A 17814-nucleotide genomic window follows, 5' to 3' on the forward strand; every position below is an offset into this window, starting at 1 on the left:
TATGTTTAAGGTAAATCTAGCAGTTAAGTTGTCCCTGCTTTCACAAGTTACAGCTCTGATGTTCAGTGTGGTTGATGCAGGATCACTTAGATTACTTGCCAGAACTATAAGCAGCAGACAGTGTGTAAAAAATATGGCTTTAAAAAAATAAAACCATGAACACTGCAGGTTATTACTGGTACAGTTAGAAGCCATCAAGTAGACTGGAAGAATAATCTTAAAGAGTTACTCAAATTCAGGCACTGGGTTTAACATAGATCACAGTGACAGAACACTGTTACAAGATGTCTGTTGAGCAAACAGAGATACTTCATCTGTTTTATTTTATCTGTTTTGCTTGGCTCTGTGCACAGTCCACACCTATGCTTCTAAATAACTTGGGAATTAGTTCTAAATAAAAATAGAATAAACCAGGTTGGAAGAGACCTTCAAGATCATCATATCCAACCTATCATCCAACACCACCTAATCAACTAACCCATGCAACCAAGCACCCTGTCAAGTCCCCTCCTGAACACCTCCAGTGATGGTGATTCCACCACCTCCCTGGGCAGCCCATTCCAGTGGGCAATCACTCTCTCTGTGTAAAACTTCCTCCTGACCTCCAGCCTGAACCTCCCCTGGCGCAGCCTGAGGCTGTGTCCTCTTGTTCTGGTACTGGCTGCCTGGGAGAAGAGACCAACCTCTGCCTGTCTACACCCCCCATTCAGGTAGTTGTAGAGAGCAATAAAGTCACCCCTGAGTCTCCTCTTCTCCAGGCTAAGCAGCCCCAGCTCCCTCAGCCTCTCCTCATAGGGCTTGTGTTCCAAGCCCCTCACCAACTTTGTATCTGTCTCTTTGGAACATCTGTGTCTTTGGAAAGGGAAACACACATTTTCTACCTGTTTGCTTGCTTGTTTTTTTTCTCCTTTTCTTTCTTTTCCCCATTGAAGATAAATTTTTGAAAACAATATTTGTTCCAGCCTCAGTGTTTCTGCTGGAAATACTGCTGGTGACAGACTATTTTTTTCCCATTGAATTAACAGGATGCGACTTAGACCCATGCTAAGTGCTGCTGAAAATCCCAGTAGAAGTATATTAAATTTGAGTGGATCAAAACACTTAAACAGAGAGAGGGAAAGGCATTGATATGACACAAGCATTTCATGATCTTTCAACACACTGAGCTTTTAACCTGCTCAGGAAAACTAGCTAATACTTTTAATAAAGAAAAAACACAAAAGACTATAATGGTGCCTCAGATTAAGCTGTGAAGGGAGAAACCTGCTTTTTACCATGGTAATCACAGTAACATTTTTGAAGTGCGTTGTTTCAGTGTTTGTCATGATAATGGTGGCATAGAATGATGTCTTTCATACACAGAACGATCAATTACACGTGGTTGCAAAGGGGGGAGCCAGGGAATGAACAGTTTGGAAGTGGACTGCACTGCAAATTGATTGACATATTTATATTACATTAAAAAGTAACATTTCTTAATGGAAAGTTCTACCACTCTGACCCTTACCTCCCCCCCTTTTGTTGTACAGTTTGTGTTTCAAGACATTGTGGCGTTTCTTGGGCTAATCCTGCAAGATGCAGTTAGAATTTTGTGAGTGATTTACTACAGCAGCAAATGGTCAAGTAAAATTGACCTAATTGTGGCCTTCCAGTATCTGAAGGGGACCTACAAGAAGGCTGGGGAGGGACTTCTCAGGATCTCAGTTAGTGATAGGACTAGGGGGAATGGAATGAAGCTGGAGGTGGGGAGATTCAGGCTGGACATGAGGAGGAATTTTTTCCCCATGAGAGTGGTGAAGCCCTGGAATGGGTTGTCCAGGGAGGTGGTTGAGGCCCCATCCCTGGAGGTGTTTAAGCCCAGGCTGGACAAGGCTCTGGCCAGGCTGATCTAGTGTGGGGTGTCCCTGCCCATGGCAGGCAGGGTTGGAACTGGATGATCCTTGTGGTCCCTTCCAACCCTGACTGATATTATGAAAACTGGACTGTGCAAATGCAGAAGTAGTAGTGGGAATGCAGAATTGGTAGTGGGCATAGGAAAGCCTGATTTTTTTTTTTTTCTTTCAGGTTTCTTTTGACTTATTTTGAAGCAGAATGTGTCAATGGATTTATATTGTGTGCAACTTCACCAGAGATTGTTGGAAATGCTTCCATTAATTTCAGCGTATTGTTGTCTGTGTAGCAATACCTTGCATTGGAAGTTAAAAGCTGAAAACACTCAACTTTTGACCTTGGGTAGATGTTGCCATGTATAATGCATTATATTCAGCTGGTGAGGTAAAAATTGCATTATTCTGGGCTCTAGTTTGTGGAAAAAAATAGTGTATATTGGGCTGCAATGCCTGACAGCTGACATTTATCACGGGTAACATGAGCTTTACTCATTCTCACATTTTTAAGCAGCTTTCAAAGCTTTACATGTATACACATGTTCAGCATATGTCTTGTAGCTTTGAACATTTTGTTCCAAAGATGTTAGCTCTCATTAAGTTGAGAATTGAAACTGTAAACCTGTAATGGTTTTCGTTTATCAAATTCAGGCACAGGGTTGATGTTTTGTAAACTGGCACTATAATGTAAAGCACTATAAAGGCTGATGTGGAAAGCTTCAAAATACTTTTCCCCCTCTATTCCCTGTTTAGGTGAACTTTAGACCTGACTTTGAGTCCATGGGATTGTGTTGAGTGCGTGGTACTCTTTCAGAAGCATACACCAGTGGCGTCCCCCAGGGATCAGTGCTGGGCCCCATCCTCTTTAATATCTTCATTGATGATCTGGATGAGGGGATTGAGACAATCATCAGCAGATTTGCAGTTGACACCAAGTTGGGAGCAGATGTTGGTCAGTTGGAGGATAGCAGGGCTCTGCAGAGGGACCTCGACCGACTGGACAGATGGGCAGAGTCCAACAGGATGGCATTCAACAAATCCAAGTGCTGGGTGCTACACTTTGGCCACAGCAACCCCATGCAGAGCTACAGGCTGGGGTCGGAGTGGCTGGAGAGCTGCCAAACAAAAAGGGACCTGGGGGTGCTGATTGACAGCTGCCTAAACATGAGCCAGCAGTGTGCCCAGGTGGCCAAGAAGGCCCATGGCATCCTGGCCTGCATTAGGAATAGTGTGGCCAGCAGGAGCAGGGAAGTCATTGTGCCCTGTAATCTGCATTGGTTAGGCCACACCTTGAGTACTGTGTCCAGTTCTGGGTCCCTCAGTTTAGGAAGGACATTGAGACACTTGAACGTGTCCAGAGAAGGGCAACAAGGCTGGGGAGAGGCCTTGAGCACAGACCTATGAGGAGAGTCAGAGGGAGCTGGGATTGTTTAGCCTGAAGAAGAGGAGGCTCAGGGGAGACCTCATTGCTCTCTACAACTACCTGAAGGGAGGTTGTAGCCAGGAAGGGGTTGGTCTCTTCTCCCAGGCACCCAGCACCAGAACAAGAGGACACAGTCTCAAGCTGCACCAGGGGAAGTTTAGACTTGAGGTGAGGAGAAAGTTCTTTACTGAGAGAGTCATTAGCCATTGGAATGTGCTGCCCAGGGAGGTGGTGGAGTCACCATCCCTGGAGGTGTTCAAGAGGGGATTGGATGTGGCACTTGGTGCCATGGTCTAGTCATGAGGTCTGTTGTGACAGATTGGACTCAATGATCTTTGAGATCTCTTCCAACCTTGGTGATACTGTGATCTTCTAAAAATCATGGAATTAAGTACAGTATTTCTCATGAGGATAAAATGCTAAATCTCTTTAAGAAAAGGGAAAAAAACCCAAACCCAGAGGATATACTTTATTTTTAACGATGCCCAAACTGTCTGGTAAACATTTTGACATCTTTGTAAATGGTTTGTGTGCATTGGCCAAATGATAAAAAAAAATTTTTCTCCTTGCTTGAAATGTCTTAAAGATTTATGCAATGGTCTTGAAGTGTTCCAAACTCTGTGTGTAATTATTTCTGCTTAATAGTCCGCTTAGAGAGCTGTATGGAAGAAATGATTATTTTCATATTTGACAAATTTTGTTAGTCTGCATAGTTTACAGATCTATTTTTAGACTCAGTTTCCTGTTACTGCAGTAGCTCAGTGTGGAGCTAAACAGATCATGCTGCTCTGATGCCAGGTAACTTGAAACTGTAGGTGACTACTGGAGATGAAAGGGATAGATGTGATCATGATGGCCATCATTTTAATCACTGAGCAATGGTGTAAGGTACACCTCTTTCTCATTACTAATATTCTAACATTTAACATTCACACCAGGTACTTTTAGTCTGTCATTTCTACATGAAAATAATTTCAGGTTATGTAAGAGAGAGTTTCCTTTCTCCTTTAAATAACACACAAATTGCTAAAATGAAAGAAAGGGAAGAAAAAGGGTTTGAAACCAGTCTGGACCAGTTTGTTGTTGTTTGGAGGCAGACTGAGAGAGTTGGGGTTATTCAGTCTGGAGAAGAGAAGGCTCCAAGGAGGCCTTATTGTGGGTGTCCAGTATCTTAAGGGCGTCTGCAGGAAAGCTGGGGAGGGACTTTGTAGGATGTCAGATAGTGATAGGCCTAGGGGGAATGGAGCAAAACTTGAAGTGGATAGATTCAGATTGGATGTTAGGAAAAAGTTTTCCACCATGAGGATGGTGAGACACTGGAACAGGTTGCCCAGGGAGGTGGTGGAAGCCTCATCCCTGGGAGTTTTTAAGGCCAGGCTGCATGGGGCTCTGAGCAACCTGATCTAGTGTGAGGCATCCCTGCCCATGGCAGGGGTGGTTGGAACTGGATGATCTTTGGGGTCCCTTCCAACCCTGACAATTCTGTGATTCTGTTAAAAACCTGAGATTCAAAGTGGGATTTCTTTGGTCCATTTTGCAAGCAGCAGTGTTTTAAAGAGTATTTGATTTCAAACACTTTAAAGAGGCAGAATGGCTTCACTGTGTTTTCTGTGTTGTTTCGAATTGATGTCAGCCAAAACTGTGATCATAATTGTAACGACCCTCACATCATTTCAACATATTACTGATGCATAACCAGGTATTAGAAGGCATACAGGCAGCAAACAAATCAAAGAAAGATGATGGTAGAAAATATGCCTCTTTCTTGAGCTTGTTCATCTTGAAATAATCCATAGATTTTAATGACTGTCCTTAAAAGTTTTGCACATTTGCTTGAGAAGTGAGTGCATTGATTTATGGCATTTTAAAATGTCCAAAGAAATGTAACGAGAACAAAGCCGACTTTGTTTAGTACTTCAGTTTGACTCATGAGAACCCTAAACTCATGTCTAATAAAATTTAGTTTGGCAGACAAAATAAGCTGTATGAATAGCAGAGACTATCCTGTTGTAAGTAGAAAGAAAAAGCCAGTGTGTTTGTGCCAGGATGGTCGTTTTTAGTGTCTTGTGAACATCTGTATATTACAGGTAATTCAGAAGATCTGCTTTCCTCTTTAGCAGTACCCTTTGTCATTTGCTGTTTATGGAGCACTGGTAGAATGAAGAACAAATAATGAATCTCTTGTAATTGTTAACTTTTCCCCTTGTCAGACCCTGTCTGTGTGCTTTTATCCTCTAAAGTCTGTCTTCCCTGCATCTGGCCATGTATTAGGTGCTTGAGAAAACAAACATGTTGTATTCACAGGTACCTCTTTTACTGAGGAGAGCTGTTCAGACACACAGTATCGCTTAGGTTGGAAAGGACCTCGAGGATCATCGAGTCCAACCTATCAACACAGACCCCATGCCTAGACCATGGCACCAAGTGCCACGTCCAATCTCCCCTTGAACGCCTCCAGGGTCGATGACTCAACCACCTCCCTGGGCAACCCGTTCCAATGACGAATGACTCGCTTGGTGAAGAACTTCCTCCTCACCTCGAGTCTAAACCTCTGTTCTTGAGGTATTTTGGATTGTTTTTGAAAACCCATGTAGAATAAATCTTTATTTAGAATAAACCAAACCAGGGTGGAAGAGACCTTCAAGATCATCGTGTCCAACCCATCAACCAATCCAACCCACCTAAACAACTAACCCACGGCACCAAGCACCCCATCAAGTCTCCTCCTGAAAACCTCCAATGACGGCGACTCCACCACCGCCTTGGGCAGCCCATTCCAATGGGCAATCACTCTTTCTATATAGAACTTCTTCCTAAGTTTCTCTTTGCATTGACACATTGTGATCTTGGTGGTGGTGGTGTTTTGGAATTTTGGGGGGTTGTTTTTGCTGTGTTTTCAAGGTAGCCAGCAAGGTATTTTGTTGTAGTGTCTTGAAGCTTCTGTGTCCTTTGTGTAGCCCCAGTTGTAGAATTAGTCTTTATTTCACAGTTGCAACAAATGTGTTCTCAGACTGGGTCTGGTGTAGGGGCAAGCATATACAGGTCTTAAAAGTGAGAGGTTTTCTTTCCAAGTTAGATTTTAAGCATGTTTTCCTAATTCCACACAAGCTTAAGTATGTGGTAATGTACATGTTGGAGGGGAGCATAGTTCTGCTCTTAAAATTTTTGCTGCCTTATTCTTTTCAGTGTGAAGTAACAGTGTAAAACTATAGATACTAAGAATGATTAAGGATACAAATCCTTGTTTTTAGGAAGTATTTGGTAATAATAAAAATGGAAGAGTAGCTTTATTTTTATCACTGTTGGTCACTGATACCAAACATCAAATTATATTAGGGAGCATGGTGAAATTCATGTGTTGTAATGAAATCCATTTTTGTGCTGCTGCTACAGTGATTGTGTACAAAGCTCTTTTTTTGCTGGAAATGAGTGAAAAATCTTAAAAGCAGACTGCAGGATAAGTGCAGTGTTTGCAGTGTGTTCTCTCATGGGCTGCATTCAAGAGGAGATTGGACGTGGCACTTGGTGCCATGGTTTAGCCATGAGGTCTGTGGTGACAGGTTGGACTCGATGATCTTTAAGGTCTCTTCCAACCTTGGTGATTCTGTGATTAATCTTGGATAGCTTGTCTTTCAGGTATTTCACAGATGCATGTTATTTCACCTACAATCAGTTAAAGGAAGAACATATATGCTGTGAGTAATATTAGGGTGTTTTAAGTCCAGTCACTTTGTTCTGTAACATTGCTACGGTGGTCTGTTGCTATAATAATGTTAGTAAATCTTCCCATGCAAACAAGCCTTTACTTTGGATCTTTTTGAGATCCTTTCTATGCCTAGTTTCTCACAATGCACTGATGGTCAAGTGCTTCTCTTTATTTCTTTAAAATACTTTTGGCCTGTATTTGTTTATTTATGACCTAAAAGAATGAATATATTTGAAGTCACAGGGAATAAATGTAGTGTTTAATATTTTTCATATTAAAATATTGCTTTTCCTCTACCTTTGCATGTCTCTATTGCAGGCTGCACTATTGCTAGGCTTTTTTTTTTTCCCCCCCAAATCTCATTATATTTGCTCTTTCTCCTCAAACCCTGACTGTGACAGTGACATGAATAACAAAGCAGCTCATTTTTCATTTAAAAAAGAGAAACTGATTCCATTCCTCCAGCACTGTAAAAGGAGACTTGAGAATATTGACAATTTGCCTTGAAGTATTTACTGATGAAACAGAGAAGCAAGGAGCTTAAATCTAGAAGCCACTATTTTTTTTAAGTATAAAGAGGAAACTTGAGTTTTAATTATACATAGTTGTAAAGGGGAAATAACAGAAGCAATCCCCCCCCCCCCCCCCCCCCAAATCTGACTTGTGTAATTCAGGGTTTCATTAAACTCTCTTAACTCCTTCTCTTTCATTAACCTCTGGCTCACAAATTGTTGAAGCTTTGATTTTTAGTCACAGTATCACTAAGGTTGGAAGAGACCTCAAAGATCGAGTCCAACCTGACACCACAGACCTCATGACTAGACCATGGCACCAAGTGCCACGTCCAATCTCCTCTTGAACACCTTCAGGGATGGTGACTCCACCACCTCCCTGGGCAGCACATTCCAATGACTAACAACTCTCTCAGTGAAGAACTTTCTCCTCACCTCCAGCCTAAACTTCCCCTGGCGCAGCTTGAGACTGTGTCAATATTAGATGTTCAATATGATAATGCCATGTTTATCCCACTGGATTTTCTTAGGCTTCATCTATTACTCTGGAAGTTTCCTGGTAAAGCTGTGTTAACAAACCTTAATGAAGTTGCAGTTCCTACTGGCTAAGACAGCTCTATACAAGTTCCCTGACTAGAATAGGTTACATGGGTAAATATATTTTTGTCATTGCAATAAAGTAATTCTAATGTTAAAATAAAAATAACAATTATTTTTACAAGTCTTATAAATGTAAACCAACAAGAGCTATTAGATTGGTCTGAGGATCATACAGGTCACTCAGTAATTCTGTACAATGTTCTTTTTTAACTCCTCAACCAAGCTTTCCCTGTTCAGAAGTTGTGCCATGTTGGCTGTTTTTCTGCAGGCTTGGTATATTCATGTACTCAGTGATTTCTTCAGTGTAGCTCCTACCCTATTGCTATGGATGGAAGTCAGTTGAAGCATTAATGTCAGATTCACTGGTCCATAGCTCTTTAGAGTCCCTCTGGATTTCTTTGTGTCAGTAGGAGCTGCAGTGGTCGCTTGCCAGTCCTCTGGTACAGTAGCCATTTGTAATAGTAGGCTGTGCAGTTTGTCCAGGAGTTCTGAACATCCACATTTGACCCCCTTCTTGGGGAGTATCCTGGTGACTGATTACCACCTCATGTGTCTGGTTTAATTCCTTTCTATAATTCCTTAGGATTGATTTCACTTCTGCAGGCAGTTTGCTACAAAGGGACACTAGAAGTAGGAACCTCTCCAGTATCTTTAGTGGCAGAGGCCAACATGAAGAGCTGTGGCTTTTAATCTGAGTGTCCATTTTATGGCTTTGCCACTACGAGGTCCACTGTCTCCCCAGCTGGCTTCTGTTTCTGATGTGTTATTTAAACATCTTTTTATTATCAGTTGGAGTTTGGTGCAAGGCACTCTTGCTGTTCTTTTTTTAGTTCTGTGTTTTCCTGTTTACATCCAATTTGCTGTGCTCTGTGAGTGGTTCAGCTCTTCCCGAGTAGGCAATCTTTCCACTTTTTAAATGCTGACCTTTTCCCCGTGGTACCCCCCTTAACTTCTCACAGAGACACAGAGGCATTTGTTGCTGGTTTTGTTCTCTGCTCCAAAAGCTGGGTAGGTGTAGCAGCTATTATTCAGAATTCACTGGAGAGTCAGCATCTTTTTTGTCTCTCTCCCTCTCTCACTGTTGTCATCATGGTACAGGCATACAGTGTAATCACTTTTCCGTCTTGAGGGCTGGGGCTGTGTGGTGCTATCCTCCCATATCAGTAGAGAAGTGTAAATTAATATTCCACACAGCTTCTAAATGGCATATACTGTTTTTTTTTAAACACAGCTGACTGTAGAGGAGAATAATAATAATACCATCTCTGAGAGTTTGTTGTACGCACAAATAGTAACTGACTAATGTGCTGACTTCCTTTTCCTATTTTTTCCCAATTAAGGCCATTTAAGATATTTGTTTTTAATACTTGAACTGGAGCTACAAATGATGTGATATAATGGAGAAATAAATACAATATTGTAATGTGCCAGGAATGTTAGGCTACGTGTGCCTTGCGGTCTGTATATCTTTGCTTAATGTGGGAAAGTGTTTTGGCAGAGCTCTTAAGTAGCTTTGGAAATGGAAATCTTCCCTCAGTTCATATAATGTAACTCAAGGCTCCTTAAGTTATGAATTTACATTTTAACTGTAAGGTTTAAATAGCTGGGAATTGGCAGTGATTGGCACTCAGTGTGCCAATGCATTTGCCTAGTAAAAACAGTCATGTTAAAAGTGACGCTTAAGATTGGAAAGGCCTTTTTTTTGAGCTTATAGTGGATATATTCAAAGCAAATTAATTAATAGTAGCACTCCTTTTGGTCCTATAAAGATCCCTTAAATACTAAGTCAAATTTTGACTGAAGTTTAGAAAGTCTTCCACATTTTATCCCGCAAACATCTGATGATTTCTAGTAAGAACCTGTTCTGTTGCTGTTGTTGTTGTTTTCTGCTACCTCTACTTGAGTATTTCTGTGAGGGTCTGGCCTGTTTTCTGTGATGGGCCAGACTGTAACGGGTTTTGAGGTCCATAGACCTACTCGGCGTTATTTATTCTGTGGATTTGCCCTTTTGTTTGCCTTTATCAAACGCGTCCATCATACCTCCCCGGTTACTTTTTCTTCTCCTCCCCGCAGAGAGTCCCGTTTCCTTTTCCTTTTTCTGTGTTTGAGTGTGTTTCACGACTTCTGCCTGATTCTTCTGAAAACTGAATTCGGCTACAAAATCCGGCAAGAAATAAGAGTAATTTAGTTATGGCACAAAAATGCTTCCGAGCCGCGTTTTGCAGAATTGTTCACATCTTCATGTTACAAACGAAACAGGCTTGCTACCCTTCCTCCCCCACACCCTCCATTATAGCTGTATAAGGCGCCTATTGTCCCCATTCATATTGAGATGTCACAGATGTGTACACTCTTCTGGGTTCTTTTCTCTCTTGCAGCTCTAATGACCGCTACTCCTTTGATTCCTTTCTCAGGCAAATTGGCATAGGCTATACAGAAAGAAATTTAGGTCACAAATAATCTTTAAATTATTCTACTTGAGCGAGAGGAAGATTTAGCTGACTCCGCGTTTGTATATATGGGAAATTTATGGCAAAATATGGCAAAATTCGTTTCCTCCAACAAATACATTTTGTCATCTCGGAGATCATTGACTGAAAATTATCGCCGAGGGACTGTGCAGTTTCAGTGTGAAGTGCAAGTGTGCAGTTGAAAGAGCTTTAAAGCAATAGTGATGCTTTTTTTCCCCAGACATTAACATCAGGTGTATTCACCTGTGCTGATTAAACAAGCAGGAGTATTAGCAATGACTAAATAAATGTACTTTCATTTCAAAATGAGTGTAGATGGTTTTGTTATTCTGAGATCAGCTACCCTCAGTACCAGGTTCCTTCTCTATCAGAATTTAGGGTTTAGTTCTGAGCATGGATGTAACTTTCTTTGAAGGACCTGGAACCTTGCATGGCCCTTGGCTCTGTACACTGAGGTATTGTGGTAGGCGGTATGCATTTGCTCAGGGACTATATGAGTTGCACACATATGTAGATGGTTTTGTTAAGCAGACAGTAGCAATGGTCTTCATTAAGAGTTATTGTTCTGTAAGCAAACAAATTCGTTCTTACACTCTCCTCAGACTGTGTGTAGAAAAAGCAAGTGTTTGCAGAGACAGGAAACTGGTTTGTGCTTTGCATTACATCTCTGAACTGTCTTGTAGCAACATCCTTTTATGGTTGACTGCTTTATTTTCCAGTTACAACTAACACGTTTAAAGTATACTAGCAGGTGACACTCTTCATCACTTCTGTTGGCTGAGTTTTGCTTGTTGTCTAGCTCTGTCTTTTAAGAGCACTCCAAAGGCTAAAATAAACCCACAGGTACAGCCTCATTTCTAGTTGTATTACAGGATACTGTGATTAAATCTAAACATGTTAGCTAAGTTATTTAAGCTACTGCTTATTGTTTTGTTTTGTTTTTGTTTGTTTGTTTGGGTATTTTTAATACCAAAACACCATTCCTTCAAATATTTGTGCCCTTGATAGTGTTTTGTATTTCAGCTGGCTGCAAATTCATGACAGCATCCACACAGTTTGACATGCTTTTTTAAAAGAGGGTAATCAATGCTTCAGTTCAGTACTAGAGGCTTTTACTGTGGGATGGTATCTTTTGTGGACCTGCCTTGGAGTATGTAGGAAGAGGGACAGAAATAACTGAGAGCTTGTTTTGGGTGGCTGGTGTCCCAGCTTATTTGCTGTGGATACGGAGCACCACTGGCAAGGCTTATTTCTCTCTCTTACTTTCTTTGTGTGTAACTCTGCTACTAATACCAAAATTTGTCATTGAAGCATCATAAAGATTGGAACCAAAGAACCAAAATACTTCATTAAGCATTATGGGGTTTTGTGTGGTATTTGTGCTGTGGGAGTCTTGAGAGGTTGGGGGTTTTCCAAGGTTAATAGCAGAAGAAAATTGTTAATTGTAACAACTGGTATGCTTAGAACTGCAGAACAAAAGGTGGTTGTTTAAACACTAATGTGAAACATCCCTGGAGCTGCAACATTGGACTGCATGCTTGGTAGACCTAAGCTAGTGTCATTCATAAAAGTGAAAGGTTTGCTTTTTAGTAATAAAAGGGGCTCCTTGTGTTGATAGGCAGGACACTTCAGTAACTTTTAAAGTTGATCTGGTGTATTTAATTTTCAATCACTTTCATTTCAGAGGTCTTTATGCTGAGTGTAAGAGCTTGCCTCACTTGGTCGGTGTGACTGAAAACAATCTATTTTTGGCAGCATCCACCCAACAAAAGGTTAGCTTTGTTAGGAGTTGGCAGTATCTGCCAGGAGACTATACACACAGCAATAATTACATTTTACTGTTCCCCAGTACTTCCACAAAGGCAAATGTGAGCTGTATAGAAATGTTCACAGGCTTCAGGACTTTTCTTTTCAAGGATTTGTCATTTCCAGCTGTTGATAAACTTCTGTGCTGCTTGATAATTTGTGATTATTCAAGTGCTAGGAAATGGCAGATGAAGTGCACAGGCTGATAGGCTAAATGTATGGTGGGATGATTAATGACAGCACTGTTTAAGGCACATAAGCATCAACTAGATCACATCTGATCTCCCAAGATGAGCACTTGCCCAAAGTAGAACAGGGGAAACAAAATTATGATTACAGCACTGCAAAAATTCTTAGAGTTTGTGAGAGATTTGCTTTCTAACTGAGCAGCTTGCTTTTTAAATGTGCAAATATCAAAAGAAAAGTTAGGCTGCAGCTTCTCTCTCTCTTTTTTCCAGCTGTGCAATTCCAATTAAAAAATATTTTTGCTCTGCAACTTGGAACTTGGAAAATGTTTACTGCTTCAGATAAGCAGTTCTCTTAAAAGGCCATCTCCATATGTACTGCCTTGATGAATACTTTCAATTTACATACAAGACTCAGAGTAAAAACTTGGGGCTGAACATCCACTGCTAAGAATAGCTGTAGGAAACGCAACAAATTAAGCTGGTTTGGATGTTTTTCTGAGTATTACTTGTAGAAGTTCAAAAGCAGGCATCAAACTTGGCATCTACTTGATAGAGATCACATGTCAGAAACTGATAGTGTGTGTACAGTAAATGTTCCAGTCTGCCAAGACCAGTCAGTTTTTCCCCTTGTCTGAAGGCATTTTGTTTCAGCTTTGTTAGAGGTTTTGATCCAAATGTAAAATGACTTTTCTGTCTAAGTTTAAGCCTGCAGTGGACAGCCTTTTACAAGGAAATTGCTGATATTTTGCCCAATTTTTAGTTAGTGCTTTGGAAAAACTCCTGATAGGTGAACTATTCTCGTTCTAAACTTGTTTTTATATAAAACAATGATCTCTGTAAAATGAGTAAGATTCTGTCATGAGAGGGTCTGTTTCAGGTCTGACAATGTCAAAGCACTAAACAAGTTAATGCTAATTGTAATTCTATAGTTGTGTTTAAGTTGTCTCTCTAGGAGTCAAACAAGCTCTCTTTGCTTCCATGAGCTACTAGTAGGGTAGGATAGCAGAAGAAAAAACATTGCATGCATGTAATGCAGAAAAACGTATGTTAACCCTTTCAGAGTCTCAGAAAGGAGAATGGACTTACTGATGGCACATTCAGAGCTTCAGGAAAGGGATTGGACTTGATGACTTGGAGAGGGATCAGTGTATTTAGTGCAGCAAACTCAGTTTCGTTGATTACATTTTGTGTTTTCACAAGAACTCGGTAAGTGCTCTCTGCTTTTGAAGTGCCAGATGGTGTATGGCTATCTTAAAGAAAAGAAAAACTCACAGATTCAATTCTTACTATAATGGAATTGGTTGGGGAGTTGCTTCCTTCCCATAAGGCCAAACAAATTCCTTAGTCATCGTTAAATTCAGAGAATGGCTTAGGTTGGAAGGGATCTACTCCAACCTCCTTGCTGTGGGCAGAGATGCCTGTCAAGGAGGCTTCATCCAGCCTGGCCTCAAACACCCCAGGGAGGATGCATCCACAACCTCCCTGGGCCACCTATTCCAGAGTCTCACCAGTCTTGCACTGAGCAACTTCTTCCTAAGATCCAGTCCAAAGCTACTCTCCCTAGCTCAAACCCCTTCCCCCTTGTACTATTGCTAAACACCCTAACAGAAAGACCCTATCCAGCCTTCCTGTAGGATCCCTTCAGGTACTGGGTTGAGGTAAGAGCTCTTGTATCTTCATCAGAGGAAAAAGCCTCTGTCACTGTTTCCTTACAGGAGTGACTATATTCTGTAAGGAATATACACACTTTCATGGGTGATTTTTATTCCCATAAAATACATCTCTCCCAGCTTTTTAAGTTCTGCCATGAATCTCATCCAATATCTACCAGTAATTACCACTTTGCATTTGTACATGGTATGATTGTTGCTTGGCAATCATCTCCTTGCCTTGGAGATTTTCTTTATAGTCACAGTGATTAAGGTTCATGCTGAAAAGGTAATTGCAATATTGTAATGTGTAGTGGTCAAAATTATGTAAGAATTGAAGTCAGGTATTGATAAGGCATGAAAATAAACTTCTGAGTAAGTTAATACATCCACTTCAAAGCATAAAGAGTCAGGAGAGATTAAAGTTAATAATGTTTTCAGATTTACATGGCCAAATTGATGGTTTCACATTCTAAGGCCCTTGATTCTAAGGCTTCTTTTTGTAATTTACAGAGATTTTGTACTTTGGACTAATCCTTAAATAATTTAAGATTACATAATTCCATTCTAATGAATTATGGGGATTATTTCAAAGTTAATTCCCAATTCAGCTGACATTGCAGTATGTAGGGAGGCATTGTACAGGTGGTGTTCTTACTAACCTGCAGGTTCTGTCAAATAGAGCGGAGCCACTTTGGAATTAGCTGTATATAGAGCTGGGAAGTATCACAGTATCACAAAGGCTGGAAGAGACCTCAAAGATCATCTGACAGCACCACAGACCTCATGACTAGACCATGGCACCGAGTGCCACGTCCAATCCCCTCTTGAACACCTCCAGGGATAGTGACTCCACCACCTCCCTGGGCAGCACATTCCAATGACAAATTACTCGCTCGGTGAAGAACTTTCTCCTCATCTCGAGCCTAAACTTCCCCTGGTGCAGCCTGAGACTGTGTCCCCTTGTTCTGGCGCTGGTTGCCTGGGAGAAGAGACCAACCCCTTCCTGGCTACAACCACCCTTCAGGTAGTTGTAGAGGGCAGTGAGGTCACCCCTGAGCCTTCTCTTCTCCAGGCTAAACAATCCCAGCTCCCTCAGCCTCTCCTCATAGGGCTTGTGCTCAAAGCCTCTCCCCAGCCTTATTGCCCTTCTCTGGACACATTCAAGTGTCTCGATGTCTTAAACTGAGGGGTCCAGAACTGGACACAGTACTCAAGGTGTGGCCTAACCAATGCAGAGTACAGGGGCACAATGACTTTGCTGCTCCTGCTGGCCACACTATTCCTAATGCAGGCCAGGATGCCATTGGCCTTCTTGGCCACCTGGGCACACTGCTGGCTCATGTTTAGGTGGCTGTCAATCAGCACCCCCAGGTCCCTCTCTGTTTGGCAGCTCTCCAGCCACTCTGACCCCAGCCTGTAGCTCTCAATACTGCTATCATGGTATCCTCTTGGGAGCTCTGGCAAGGGGATTTTGGGTTGTAAGTGGAACACTTCAATGTACATCTGGATTTTATTTTAATTATGTTTAGAGTTTAATTGCTGTTACTAGAGGAGTCTGTGCATTGGTCACAGGAAAATCTCTATCTGTAGTATCCACAATTTTTGGCAAGGATGATGACAAGAAGTATTTGCTGCATTTAGAACTTCATTAAATATTAATACAGAAGCTATGTAAACCTGAGTTCCTCTCCTGTTAATGTGTCTGGATGTAGAGTACAATGGTGGTGGTGTGTTGTTTCTCACCAGTTAAGTTGTTATCAACTCCCCCTGCAGTAGCAGTAGCCTGGACATCACATCCTGGTGGTTTTTTGTTGTTGTTGTTTGTTTGTTTTGTTGTATTTGAGCTGTGGATTTATTTTATTCTGTCTGTATTTATTAATTCATTTTATTCTCTCTTAAAAAGTAACTCTTCACCAACTCTTCTGGACACAAGTCTGTAAAAACTTAACATAGGTTAAAACGCAGTAGATGCATTCTAAAAACACTTGGCTGATGGCACCAGCGATATTGAAAGCCCAATTTACCTTTTCCAGTACAGTGCCTTGGAGATTAGTCAAGATCAAAGGCTGCCTTCAATGTTTTTTGTCCTGCTGTGTCTGAGCATACCAATTTCAGTCGCTAGTGTCATGCAAGTAGGTAGTGTGACTGCCTTTTACTTACAAGAGCTGTATCCTGACAAACGCATCTAGCCAAAGAAGCTGGATGCCTTTTCACATCTGGGTTCTGAGGGCAGCAGTTGTTCCGAGTCTAGATTGTGGTGCCTGTCTTTGGACCGCCGATGAGATGCAGGAACCACTCCAGCACAATGCTTTGTGCAGGAGCTGGCAGGGGAGAGGTTTTTACATGTCTTGGCCAGCGTATGCTGAAGGCACAAGGATAAAGACTAGGGTTGTTTTTTTTGTGTATCAGTGGGTTCACCAGAGCCCCCCTTTTCTCCTCCGTGCATTTGTTTGTTACAAGAGTGTGCTGTATCTGTTGCAGTGCCTAGCAAACAGGGACGTATAGGAAACAAATTAACAAGTAATGACAGTCCAAAAATAGAGCCCCGGCATTATTTATCAGAGGAACAGGAGACGTGCTCCCGGTGTTGTTCCACCTCTGACCATCCTTTAACTGAAAGTGTCCTGTCATTTTAATATATGCAGAGTGAACAAGGCTTGAAGTTAATTGTCATGTCTGAAAAATAGCAGAGGAGTGCATAGTGCTTACTAAACACTGCAGCGGAACTGGTAAATGAAACCTGACAGGGCCTGAAAAATTATAGTCGCTGTAAGATGGGATGTATAATACAGAAAGGATGTGTGCTGAGTTAAGATTACTTAACATGTTGCAACAAGGTGTGCTTCACTGGCTACTGCCTTAGAGATGGCACTTTTTTGTTGTTTCTTATTGAAACCTGCCAGCCCCGATTCGGTGAAGTCTGCCGGTCCGTTATTTATTATCCGGTAAATTACCCTCTTGGCTGAGGGGGGTGGTGCAAAAAGAGTGGAGAGTGATCAAATGTGTATGTTTTGGAGTAGTATTTGTTAGTACTGATGAAAGTGCCAGATTAGGATAACGATGGATCAATACACTCAAACAATATGATGCTGAACAAAGCAATTAACAATGTAATTGTGATGCTGTTTGCTTCATAATTTAAGTGTGACTGCTTTAATCTTAAAAGATAAGGCTCTGGTACAAAATAATTACAAGCACCCCTAAACCTCTTTATTAACTGAGTGCACTTGAGACACTGTACTTTCAGTTTCACAAAGCTGTAGTTAAGGCTCAGTGGCATTTCTAAGTCTGCTGTGTTTTTCCCCCTCCCCCAGAGGTTTAAAAGTACGTTGGGTTTTTTTGTGCTGTAGTTTGTAGTGTAGTATATTGTATTTAGTTTCTTAACAGGCACATGAAAACATTTAATGAGGATTATGGATATGATCCTCTTTTTATAGCTTCTTTCAAAAAGTACCCATTGTGCTTACCATATCTAGCACATTCAGTTATGAATGTGTATTTTTAACCCTAAAATCCAGCGTAGCTTTAGTGCTGTCATGTTTTCTGTGCCACTTAGCTGTCTCTTCTGAA

General features: G+C 41.3%; 1 protein-coding gene across 10 annotated transcripts in view; it reads left to right on the forward strand.

Moving 5' to 3' along the window:
- NCOA3 (nuclear receptor coactivator 3) overlaps positions 1 to 17814 on the forward strand; it is a 94964-nt gene that overhangs the window by 39243 nt on the left and 37907 nt on the right. The gene's annotated exons all lie outside the window — the stretch shown is intronic.

Source organism: Melanerpes formicivorus, unplaced genomic scaffold, assembly GCF_026170545.1.
Source record: "Melanerpes formicivorus ecotype bairdi unplaced genomic scaffold, bMelFor1.0.p_v2 SCAF_19, whole genome shotgun sequence".
Taxonomy (NCBI): domain Eukaryota; kingdom Metazoa; phylum Chordata; class Aves; order Piciformes; family Picidae; genus Melanerpes; species Melanerpes formicivorus.